The sequence below is a fragment of the Cervus elaphus genome, chromosome 20, assembly GCF_910594005.1.
Source record: "Cervus elaphus chromosome 20, mCerEla1.1, whole genome shotgun sequence".
In the NCBI taxonomy this organism is placed as follows: Eukaryota; Metazoa; Chordata; class Mammalia; order Artiodactyla; family Cervidae; genus Cervus; species Cervus elaphus.
In genome coordinates, this window is record NC_057834.1 from 30851021 (window position 1) to 30864282 (window position 13262).

The window sequence follows — 13262 nt, forward strand, 5'->3', positions numbered from 1 at the left end:
TAAAGGTTAGAAATTAGGAACATAAAAATACAGTGAAGGCTATAATAATTTATTCCCTGATTTGTAATTCTGGGTGGTGTTTTCCAACTTGTAGTCAATGAAACTTGGCATAAAACTGACGGAAGAATTTTAAGTAGATGACATCTTTCAAGTCCAGCTGAACAGTCAGAGCAACACAGTTAGAGGATGTGTGAACTTGGAAGAAGGCTGGGGAGTCAACGTGGCATCTCAGTTTGCATTTTCAACCGTGAATCCAGAGCTGGCTGTGGGGATCAGGAAGAATGCTGACGAAGGTCTAGTCCTACACTGCCTTTTCATGAAGATGAAACACAGCCAACCAGTGATTTTAAAATTAAACATTTGGCTTCTCTAAGACAAAGAACTGAATTTAAAAGTAGAATTCTTTCTATTCCATTATCTTTTTATTTTTTATTTTTTTTACTACTACACCATGTATGCCAAGTATTATAAATCCAGAGGAAGAAAATCAAAGTTTGACATTTGATCCTCAGATTCCATTATGTTTGGGAAAACTGAACTATGGAATTTGTCACTTATGAGGCAGGAAAAGATTTACAGAGATCACCTAATCTGGGGTATCTTAAAACGGGGTCTAATGCAAAGATTTCTGAGAGTCCATAAGTTCCCTGAAATTACACATGCAAAGTTTTATTTGTGTGAGCATTTTTCTGGAGAGGGGGGTTACATCAGATTCTTAATGAGGTCTATCGCCCCTTAAAGGTTAAAAACTATTAAATCTAATTATCTATCAACTTTAAGTGCCTTGAGCAGATCATATATCCTATTTTAAAGCTAATGGAAGACATCATTCTTCCACTTTTATTGGCTGATTGTTTCAATTTCTAAAATAGTCTCCACTGATGGTGAATTTCCCACTACAAGTCTTGTAAGTCTCTTTGATTACAGTTAAAGCTAATTTCCTTCTTTCCCAGCCTTACTAGTGATGAAGAGCAGTCGGTTGTTGCTGGGTATTAACTAACCCTACTTATTTTTTAAGACCATTGCTATGGAATTTTAACTCTGATTTTACAACTCCTGCTACTCGGTAATGGCTATCAAATCATTTACTTATCCTTAGAGCATTAAATCTGATTGCCTGTAAGTTAGCCAACCTCTCCTTATCCAGGTGTTTTCTTTTCTAAAAAGTAGGCAATGGAAGAAAGACAAGCTGCTAATGTATTTGGAGTTATTACCTTCAGAACATGTGATAGGGTTCAGATTCCAAGGTACCGCACTAGTCATTTCCTTTTGGAACCGTGGTCCGTCTCTTTTAGAAAAACTGAAAGATTGTATGTGTGTGTGCATGCACACACACACAGATGACCAAATAATGAAAAACAGGTGTATAAGAGATAATATACATTACTAATTTTTACTACTTTCCTGGATTGACTCAGAATTCAGATGACAGTTTAAGATCAAAACTAGGTTCTCTCATATAGCCCATACCACCTGCAGAAGTCATCAGAGCCCATGTGCCTGCTATGCTTTCAACTGATAACTGGAGTTCTTTACTATCTTAAATATTGGGAAGGGATGAAAACTCTGGTGATATGAGCTCAGACGCTTGCGGGAAAACTAAAGCTGTGTCATGATTCCAAAAACCTGGGAGTCCCTCGCCATGGCTGAAATGGTACCATTATCTTAAGCCCAACCAGGAGGCTCAGACTAGCTATGGTTCGGGAGGCTTTAAAATGGACTCTGTTCTTCACTCCTTTCTGAACTTTGAGTCCAAGGAGATGACCGGCAGTACTAGAAGAAGACTCTACCAGATAGGATATGAGTGTCTTAAACCGAATTTAGGAAGCCCTTCTAAATGACAAACTGACAATTTAGGGTTTAAATTGACATACCATTAGGACTCCCAAGTTATCCACAACCTCTAAAAAAATAAGAGTGGCTCTAGCAATTTCTTTTCTTTGGTCCACTCTGTGGGACCCTATAAAAGAGTCCTTTGGGGGTTTCAGTACTGATCCCCTTGCATAATGAGTGGGGTGGTCTCAACATTACTGATGAGGTTCTAATTATTTTCACTAAAGGAGAACAGAATGGGAAACAGCTTATGACAAATTGTGGTCTTGGTAGGCCCTTCCCCTGTGCTGTCAGCCACACAGTCTGCTTCCAGGAGCAACAGACAGACTCTGAAACTCTGAAACTGTGCCTCAGTGTGAATAATACAAGGGGTCTGCAGGTGATGCAATGGTAAAGAATCTGCCTGCCAATGCAGGAGATGAAAGAGACACGGGTTCGATCCCTGGGTTGGGAAGATGCCCTGGAGAAGGGAAGGGCTACCCACTTCAGTACTCTAGTATTCTGGCCTGGAGAATTCCATGGACTGTATATATAGTCCATGGGGTCACAAAGAGTCAGACATGACTGACCCACTTTCACTTCACACTTCAAGTATTCTTGCCTGAAGAATTCCATGGATGGAGGACTCTGGTGGGCTACAGTTCATGGGGTCACAAAGAGTTGGACATGACTGAGCACACACGCATGTGAATCATATATACCAGAGTAGGTTCTAACTGGAGAGATGAGACCTGAAGATTCTGGTGGCTCAGGGAAAAGGGAGAGGAAGAGCCTCTGAAGGAAAATCCAGACAGGATGTGAGAGGCTGAGGACGGACTGCACACTCTCATTAAGGGCCAGGCTTCCATTATGAATGGGCAGCACCCCTGGAATAAGAGAAAACATCACAGCTCACGGGCTTTCTGACAAGAGGGAACAAGGTAAATACTGGATCAGGGAGTTGTTAGAGCTGAGTTATGTGAAAAGATTGCTAAAACATTTTTTGTGTACTTAATGAAAAAAGACAGTGACTGGGAAAAACAGAACTAAAAGGAACAGTATGGGGCACAAATGGTAAAGGTTCACTTTCCCTCTTGTACTAGCAAGCACTTTTTTTGAGTGCTGCACAAGTGATATAACTAATCTTATGTTCTGGGCCTTCTGAAGTAAACACAATGAGAAGAAACTTTGGCCTGAGTCAGGAAAAAGGTATAAAATATGAATACTTCAAGTTCAAAACTAATCAGGCAAATAAAAAGGAAGAGGTGACTGACTTGAAACACGAGCACCAGAAAGTGATTCTGAATGCCCAGAAGGACTGGGAAAGCACGAAAAAAAGTGCCTGGACACTGGAGGTGGAAAAACTCTAGGCAATGTGAAATTCTGAACGCCTGTAAACACATAGTAACTGAATTAAGAATGGCCTGCCAAGAGGCTGTTAGCTGGGAGATGACTAACACATACATCAGAGCCTTGACTGTAAACGGAATTCAAATACCTCAGAATTTTACAGAAAGCTTAATTTAAAAGCAAAACAAAACAAGACTTCACCAGTGCTTTGCAAAGAAGTTATGTATGAGAAAACAGATTTCTCTTCAGAATCAGACACTAATCCTAACAAGAGGTAGGTAGCTTGCTCTGCGCAAGTTAGGCTGGTGACTGGTTGTAGGCTGTTGGTATCTGTGCCTGAATTCTGCGGGGTGTGGGGGGACATGGAAGGTAGATAAAAATCCCCCCTTCCACGGATCACAAGAGATAACTTCATCCAAAACAAACAAACTGAAAAATCAGGAAAGAAACCCAAATGGATAAGAAAGAGGAGACAAAGGGAATGGAAGGTGGGAATAGAATGAACAATAAAGTGGTAAAATATCACACATGTCCTGATTTTGACCACCCCAGTGCACCATGCATTGGAAAAAAAAATTAAAAAGCTCTTTCTACTCTTCTACCCAAATTCTCCATTCAACTTCTTTTTTAAAAAATTAATTTAATTGTAGGATAATTACTTTACAATATTGTGATTTTTTGCCATATATCAATATGAACCAGCCATAGGTATACATATGTCCCCTCCATCCTGAACCCCACCGCCCATCTCCCTCCCCACTCTATACCTCCAGGTTGCCACAGAGCACCGGCTTTGGATGCCCTGCCTCATACATCAGACTCACACTGGTTATCTATTTCATATATGGTAATGTACATGTTTCAATGTTATTCCTGTTTCAAGAACTTCTTCTAAGAACCTTCTATGAGAACTCCAATATTGATCTTTTTCTTTATAACCAATATATAAATGTCCCATGTCACTGAATATGTTAAAATACTGATAGAAAAGAGGTGTGGCTCTTTTAAAAAATGTCTGGCATTTTTGAAGGTAGCAGGTAGGGGATCACTGGTAGAGCTAGAACCTTTCCCTCACCAGCGGGAAAGAAGACTGAGTGCATAATAGTCATATTGCAGACGGGCTTCCCAGGTGACACTAGCGGTAAAGAAGCCACCCGCCAGTGTAGGAGACATAAGAGGTGCAGGTTTGATCTCTGGGTCGGGAAGATCCCCTGGAGGAGGGCACGGCAACCCACTCCATTTTTCTTGTCTGGAGAATCCCCATGGACAGAGGAGCCCGACGGGCTACAGTCCATGGGGTCGCAGAGTTGTCCATGGGGTCGCAGAGTTGGACACAACTGAAGTGACTTAGCAGGCATGCAAACTGCAGATGGAAACACAAAATACACTTCCGACTTGAATCTTTCCAGAGATATAAGGAAGAACACCAGCAGGAGCAAACAGCTCCCAGTAACTACTACTGTCTGCCCTTTGCTGTTTCTCTGACAGTGGAGAGATTTCAGGCTGTGAGTGTCCAAAGGCAGGGAGGGACAGTGGGAAGGGCTTTATACGTTTAACTATAAGACAAACCAGAATCTGTTAAACATTTAAAAAATACATGTGTACTTATTTATTTTTTATTGAAGTATAGCTGATTTGCTCTATTACATAAATTTAAATTGTATGACATAATGATTCAGTATTTTTATAGATTATATTCCATTTAAAGTTATTATAAAATATTGGCTATATTCTCTATGTTTGGGGCTTATTTACTTTATACATAGTGGTTTCTACTTCTTTATTCCCTACCTTTACCTTGTTTCTCCCCACTAGAAACCACTACTTTGTTCTCCATATGTTAGTCTGTTTCTGTTTTATTATATTCGGTCATTTTATTTTTTAGATTCCACATATAAGTGATAACATACAGTATTTGTCTTTCTCTGTCTGATTTAATTCACTAAGCCTAGTACTCTTCAGGCCCATCCATGTTGTTTCAAATAGCAACATTTCATTCTTTTTTATAGCTGAGTAGTATTCTGTTGCAGCTATATATACCACATTTTCTTTATGCATTCATCTGCTGATGGACACCTAGATTGCCTTCATATCTTGACTACTGTACATAATGCTCTCATGAACATTCAAGTGCATGTGTTCTTTTGAATTAATGTTTTCATTTTCTTCAAATATATACTCAGAAGGGGAACTGCTAGATCATATGGTAGTTTTATTTTTAGTTTCCTGAAGACACTCCATATTGTTTTCCACAGTGGCTGCACCAATTTACATTCCCGCCAACAGTGTACAAGGGTTCTCTTTTCTCCACATCCTCTCCAACATTTGTTATCGGTGGTCTTTTTGATGACAACCATTTTGACAGGTGTGAGGTGGTATCTCATTGAGGTTTTGATTTGCATTTCTGTAATAATCAGTGATGCTGAGCATTTTTTTTTCATGTGCTTGTTGGGCATCTGTATGCCTTCTTTGGAAAAATGTCTTATTCAGGCCCTCTGCATTTTTTTTTAATTTGGGCTATTTGCTTTTTCAACATTGAATTGTTATGAGCTGTTTATATATATTTTGGATATTAACCCATTACTGGTCATATCACTGAAAATATTTTCTCCCATTCTCCTGTTTTCTCCCAAAATGGTTGTCTTCATTTTGTTGATGGTTTCCTTTGTTATGCAAAAGCCTTTAAGTTTAATTAGGTCCCATTTATTTACTTTTGCTTTCATTTCCTTTGCTTTAGGAGACAGATCCTAAAAAATAGTGCTACAATTTTTGTCAAAGAGTGTTCTGCCTATGTTTTCATCTAGGAGTTTAATGGTTTCCAGTCTTACATTTAGGTTTTTAATCCATTTTGAGTTTATTTTTATATACAGTACTAGAGAATGTTCTTTAATTCTTTTACATGTAACTGTGCGATTTTCCCAGCACCACTTAATGAAGAGACTGTCTTTTCTCCATTGTATATTCTTGCCTCTTTTGTCATAGATTAATTGGCCATAAATGTGTGGATTTGTTTCTGGGGTCTCTATTCTGTCCCACTGATCTATGTATCTGTATACAGAACCATACTATTTTGATAACTGTAGCTTTGTAGTATAGTCTGAAGTCAGGAAGTGTGATGCCTCCAACTTTGTTCTTCTCAAGTTGCTTTGACTATCTGAGGTCTTTTGTGGTTCCACGTAAAATTTTTAGAATTGTTTGTTCTAGTCTTGCGAAAAATGTCATAGCTATTTTGATAGGCAGTGCATTAAATCCGTAGATTGCTTTGGGTAGTATGGTCATTTTAACAAGATTAATTCTTCCAACTTGTGAACATCAAATGTCTTTACATTTATCTGTACTGTCCTCAATTTCCTTCATCAACAACTTACAGTTTTCAGAGTACAGGTCTTTTAACCTCCTTGGTTTAAATTTGTTTCTAGGAATTTTATTCTTTTTGATGCAACTGTAGATAGGACTGTTTTCTTGAACTCTCCTTCTGATAGCTCATTATTAGTATATAGGGAAACAAAATATTTTTTAAATTAATCTTGGATCCTGTAACTGACTGAACTCATTTATTACTTTTTTTGGTAAGGATTTCAGGGTTTTCTACATACAGTGTCATGTCATAGTAGTGAGAGTTTTACTTTTTCCCATCCAATTTGTATGCCTTTCATTTCTTGTCTGATTAATATGGCTAGAACTTCCAACACTGTGTTAAATAGACGTGGTGAGAGTTGGCATCCTTACCTTATTCCTGAGTTTACAGGAAAAACTTTCAGTTTTTCTTGTTGAATATATTAACTGTGGGTTTTTCATAAATGGACTTTATTATGTTTAGATATGTTCCCACTATATTCACTTTGATGAGAGTTTTTATCATGAATGGATGTTGAATTTTGTCAAATGCTTCTGCATCTGTTAAGATAATCATGTGATTTTTAGTCTTCATTTTGTTAATGTGATGTACCACATTAATTGATTTGCAGATATTGAGCCATCCTTCCATCCCTGGAATAAATCCCACTTGATCATGGTATATGATCCTTTTTATATATTATTGAATTTGGCTTGCTAATACTTTATCATAGATTTTTGCATTTATAGTCATCAGAAATGTTGGCCTGTGGTTTTCCTTTTTCATAGTATGTTTGTCTGATTTTGGTATCAGGGTAATGGTGGCCTTGCAGAATGAATTTGGATGTGTTCTCTCCTCTTCAGTTTTTCAGAATAGTTTGAGAAGGAGAGGTATGAATAAAATTTGTTAAATTATTACATGATTGTTATATTTCTGAATGGGGAGACAGACGAGAAAGAACTTATCTAGTTAGAAGATCTATAATAATTGCATTTTTAAAATGTATGAGCCTACAATAATGTATACAAAACCCACCAACCCTTAAGGAAGACATGTAGTGGTCATGATGATTGAAGGGAACTATTAAAATTTAATGGGCAGGGGTCAGGAAGCTGAACAGTCTGTAACGCACAGGAACAGTCCCTTGCAAAACTGTCCTGTATCTCATACAATATTTGTGTAGGCTAAAGAAACCTGATTATTACTATATTAATTAACTCACTGTTTTGTATTTAAATATAAAGCATTTTTACATGGGTTTTTATAAATACTAAATTTCCAGGAATAAACTACTGAATAATTTATTTAATAACATTTAGTGCTTTGGTTTGCCAGATACTGTTCATGTAATATTCAAAATAACCTCTTAATTCAGGCATTATTATTCCCATTTTATAGATGAGAAAACTGGAGCATAGAAAAACATCATGCAACTAGCCATACAATAAGGAAATGGCAGAGCAGGAAGTTCAAACATAGTCAGAGTGTCTTTAGAATACATTCTTACAAACCACTCCACTATGTTTGGAATATTATTGTTATTTTTTTTTTAACTTAACTGAGATTTGTTTATCATCATTTCAGGAAATCACATAACCAATGGCAACTACACTCTTAGTATCTGGGTCACTATCAGGAAACTCTGGTATCAATTTGCATTTGTAGCTGTTTCATTCCCAGTCATAGTATGTACTGGTTTAAGCACCTGACTTGTCCACTGTGTATTCTAATGCAATATAAACATTATATTTATAATGCTTGAACATTATATATATTTATCCATTCAACAAATATTTACTGAATTCCTACCATGTGCCAGGCACTGAGGATACAGAAGTGAACAAAACAGAAAAAAAAAAAAAATCTTACTCTCATAGAATCTAACCCTTATAAAAGGTGAAAGTGAGCATGGAGACAGAAAATAAATAAGTTAAGTATACAAAATGTTAAGCAAGTGGTATGGGTAAAAACCAAGCACCGAAGGGGGTTAGGGAGTGAGGGTGGTGGTGTGAGGAGGGGCTTGCAGTTTAGATGTGGTGCCCGGTGGAGGCGTCACTGAGAGGGTGACTTCTGAATAAGGACCTCAGGAGGTGAGGAGTGAGCCATGCAGCTGTCAAGGGAGACATCGAGCACATACACGTCTGAGATTCCACGACATTTTAGTGGAGAGAACAGGCAAGCATAGGAAATAGGGGTGAGGACTGATTGGCAGGAGAAAACAGGGTTAGAACTGCACTTTTGGAGTTTATTTGCAGACAAGACAGATGGAGTCCTGAAACCAAATGATACTCTTGGGGAAAAAATGATGGGAACATGTGTGTTAAAAAGGATGGGCATGAACCCAGAGAATGGGAGAAAATAATTCCTTTACTTGCAAATAATCTCGAAAATATACAAACAGCCCATGCAGCTCAATAAAAAAATAGCTGGAAGATCTAAATAGACATTTCTCCAAAGATATACTGATGGCTACAAAGCACACGAAAAGATGCTCCAACACAAATCAAAACTACAATGAGGTATCACCTTATACCAGTCAGAGTGGCCATCATCAAAAAATCTGCAAACAATAAATGCTAGAGAGAGTGTGGAGAAAAGGGAACCATCCTACAAAGTTGGTGGGAATGTAAATTGGTATAACCACTATGGAGGACAGTATGGAGGTTCCTTTTCATCCCAATCCCAAAGAAAGGCAATGCCAAAGAATGTTCAAACTACGGCACAACTGTACTCTTCTCACATGCTAGCAAAGTAATGTTCAACATTCTCCAAGCCAGGCTTCAACAGTGCATGAACTGAGAACTTCCAGATTTTCAAGCTGGATTTAGAAAAGGCAGAGGAAACAGAGATCAAATTGCCAATATCAGTTAGATTGTAGAAAAAGCAAGAGAATTCCAGAAAAACATCTACTTCTTCTTCACTAACTATGCCAAAGCCATTGACTATGTGGATCACAATAAACTGTGGGACTACCAGACCACCTTACCTGCCTCTTGAGAAATCTCCATGTAGGTCAAGTAGCAACAGTTACAACTGGACATGGAACAACAGACTGGTTCCAAATAGGAAAAGGAGTACATCAAGGTTGTATATTGTCACCCTGCTTATTTAACTTACATGCTGAGTACATCACATAAAATGCCAGGCTGGATGAAGCACAAGCTGGAATCAAGACTGGTGGGAGAAATATCAATAACCTCAGATATACAGGTGACACCACCCTTATGGGAGAAAGTGAAGAGGAATTAAAGAGCCTCTTGATGAAAGTAAAAGAGGAGAGTAAAAGAGTTGGCTTAAAACTCAACATTCAAAAAACTAAGATCATGGCACCTGGTCCCATCATTTCATGGCAAATAGATGGGGAAACAGTGGAAACAGTGACAGACTTTATTTTTTTGAACTCCAAAATCACTGCAGATGGTGACTGCAGTCATGAAATTCACAGATGCTTGCTCCTTGGAAGAAAAGTTATGACCAACCTAGACAGCATATTAAAAAGCAGAGACATTACTTTACGGACAAAGGTCTGTATATTCAATGCTATGGTTTTTTCAGTAGTCACATATGGATCTGAGAGTTGGACCATAAAGAAAGCTGAGTGCTGAAGAACTGATGCTTCTGAACTGTGGTGTTGGAGAAGACTCTTGAGAGTCCCTTGGACTGCAAAGAGATCCAACCAGTCCATCCTAAAGATCAGTCCTGAATATTCATTGGAAGGACTGATGCTGAAGCTGAAGCTCCAATACTTTGGCCACCTGAGGTGAAGAACTGACTCATTGGAAAAGTCCCTGATGCTGGGAAAGACTGAAGGCAAGGGGATGACAGAGGATGAGATGGTTGGATGGCATCACTGACTTGATGGACATGAGTTTGAGCAAGCTCTGGGAGTTGCTGACAGACAGGGAAGCCTCACGTGCTACAGTCCTGGCATGCTGGGTTGCAAAGAGTCAGAAACGACTGAGCGACTGAACTGAACTTAAAAAACTAAATATAGAGCTACTGGATCATATAATCCAGCAATCCCATTCCTTGGCATGTATCTGGAGAAAACTGTAGTATGATAAGATACACGCATTCTCATGTTTACTGAACTATTTACCATAGTCAAGACATAACAAAAGATGTGGCACATATGTACAATAGGATATTACTCAGCTGCAAAAAAGAACAAAATAATGTCATTTGCAGCAACATAGATGGACTTAGAGACTGTTATACTGAGTGAAGAAGTCAGAAAAAGACAGACAAATATCATATGATATGGCTTATATGTGGAATGTGGGGAAAAAAAGGTACAAGTGAACTTACTTATAAAACAGAAATAGAGTCACTTGTATAAAGCAAACTTGTTACCAGGGGGGAAAGGGGAGAGGACAGATAAACTGGGAGATTGACATATACACACTTCTATATATGAAATGAAAGTGAAATTGTAGATTCTCAGTTGTGTCTGACTCTTTGCGACCCCATGGACTGTAACCTGCCAGGCTCTTCTGTCCATGGGATTCTCCAGGCAAGAATACTAGAGTGGGTTGCCATTCCCTTCTCCAGGGGATCTTCCTGACCCAGGGATCAAACCCAGGTCTGCCACACTGCGGGCAGATTCTTTACCATCTGAGCCACCAGGGAAGCCCCCGTATATAAAATAGCTACTGCATAGCAGAGGGAACTCTACTAAATACTCTGTAACATCCTTTATGGGAAGAGAACCTGAAAAAAAAAGAGTAGATATGTGTATAACTGATTCATTCTGCTGTATGCCTGAAACTAACACAGCACTGTAAATCAACCATACTTCAATAAAAATTTTTAAAAAAGAATGATGAACATGAGGAAAAGCGTACCTCTGTGGTTTTATCTGATCACCGAGAATGCTTTTAACTGAGAAACCAAACTCAGTTTGTAATCTTGATTCATTCATTCAACAAATGTTTACATACTAACTATAGACCAGGCATGGTTACAGACTCTTAAAAGCATTCAGATCCGATTTTCTGAATCCAAATTAAACAGAGGGTGAATTTTCTAAAGGAAAATGGACACCATATCATGGGTCACAAAACTGCCCACCAACATTTACTAAGTGCCTTAAACTGTAAGGAATTACATAAGAAAATGAGGTTTCTCCCTTTATGCAGCTTATAGGAGTGTTTCAAAAGCAACAAAATCACATTTAAAATATTGGTAAAACATCAAACAAGTGCATTTCCTCAGAAAAGCCTTTCTTCTTACTACCAAAACTCAAGTGAAAGTGAAAGTGAAGTCGCTCAGTTGTGTCTGACTCTTTCCGACACCGTGGACTGTAGCCCACCAGGTTCCTCCGTCCATGGGATTCTCCAGGCAAGAATACTGGAGTGGGTTGCCATTTCCTTCTCCAGGGGATCTTCCCGACCCAGGGATCAAACCCAGGTCTCCCGCATTGCAGTCAGACGCTTTAACCTCTGAGCCTCAAGTAGCATCCTCAAATCACATCAGTTATTTCCCTTCAGAGCACTTACCACAACATATAATTAAACACTGGCTTATTTACTTGTTTATGAATATATGCCTCCCCTACTAGACCACCAACTTCATAAACTCATAGAATATGTCTGTTCATTCACCACTACATATCGGGAATTAGCAACATCTCTTTCCAGCAGACAATGAGAAGTACAGAACACGGTTAAGAAGGCTGTCCTTCATACTTGCTAGTCATGTCATCAGTAATTCTTTGCTCCATGAAAGTTCTATCATTCTTGACTCCAACTTGAGAAAGTGTCATCCTAGAATATTCCAGAAATGGTAGCAACAAAGAATTTCCAACATCCTCAAACACAAAAATAATCCTACTAAGACCTCTGAAACACAGCCGAAGTCACTTCTCTTCAACCTCAAGTTTATATTCTGAATTCATAACCATCAGCAATGACTCTTTTTAAGGTGACCAGATGAAATTTATCCCCTGGGAAATCTAGGGGCTTACAGAGGTCTAAGCAGTACAGGGTCACGTTCCTACCTTTTCTCAAGTTCAGCTCCTCCAGGGCTTTTGATAGTTTGCTAGGATGATATCAGGAAATCTGACTATAATTGTTCAGATTCCATAATAATTGTTCATAATTCCAAAACAATTCCATAGTTGTTCAAAGACTAATGGTATTAGTTTTGCTTTACCCTGGACTTGCCTAGTCTTTGCCTGAAGATGCTGCTCACATATGTGAGAGGTTTTTTCATCAGCTCATAGAAAGAGTTACATTTCATTGATCTTCAACAGCCCCTGACAGATCATTAAATGGATATGACAAAATTACTCATTTTGTTTCAAACTGGATTTCTAGACTACCAAACTGAAATCCGATTACATAATTTCAATTAGCCTGAAAAACTGAGAACAAGTGAACTTCAGTATGAGTGGCAACAAAGGGACCCATGAGAGCACTGGGTTGGGAGTAAAATTCATTCTGAAAACTGAATGAACTAGACATAGGAGCGGATTTGCTGCCCTAAGATACAGTTTGGAGTTTTAGCCTGGGACCTGGGCCCAACTCTAGGGATGACCAATGTTATTGCTTCAAATAATTAAATCGCTGGCATCAAGTACTAGAAAACTGTTTCATGGTGTCACAATCTGCAATTTGAGACCCATAAGAACCGAACCAATGTTCAAAAGCACTTCCTTATAAAACCAGAACACGTGGAAGAACTACCCCACCAGCAGATTAAGAACCAAACCTCTGCAATTACTAACCCTGGGTCAAAGAGAACTCTTTCTTCTGAAAAACTG

The 13262-nt window shown here is 38.5% G+C and overlaps 1 protein-coding gene across 1 annotated transcript in view; it reads right to left on the reverse strand.

Annotated features, from left to right (window-relative positions):
* Nucleotides 1-13262, reverse strand: part of ATF6 (activating transcription factor 6) — a 239690-nt gene that overhangs the window by 5751 nt on the left and 220677 nt on the right. The window lies entirely within an intron of this gene.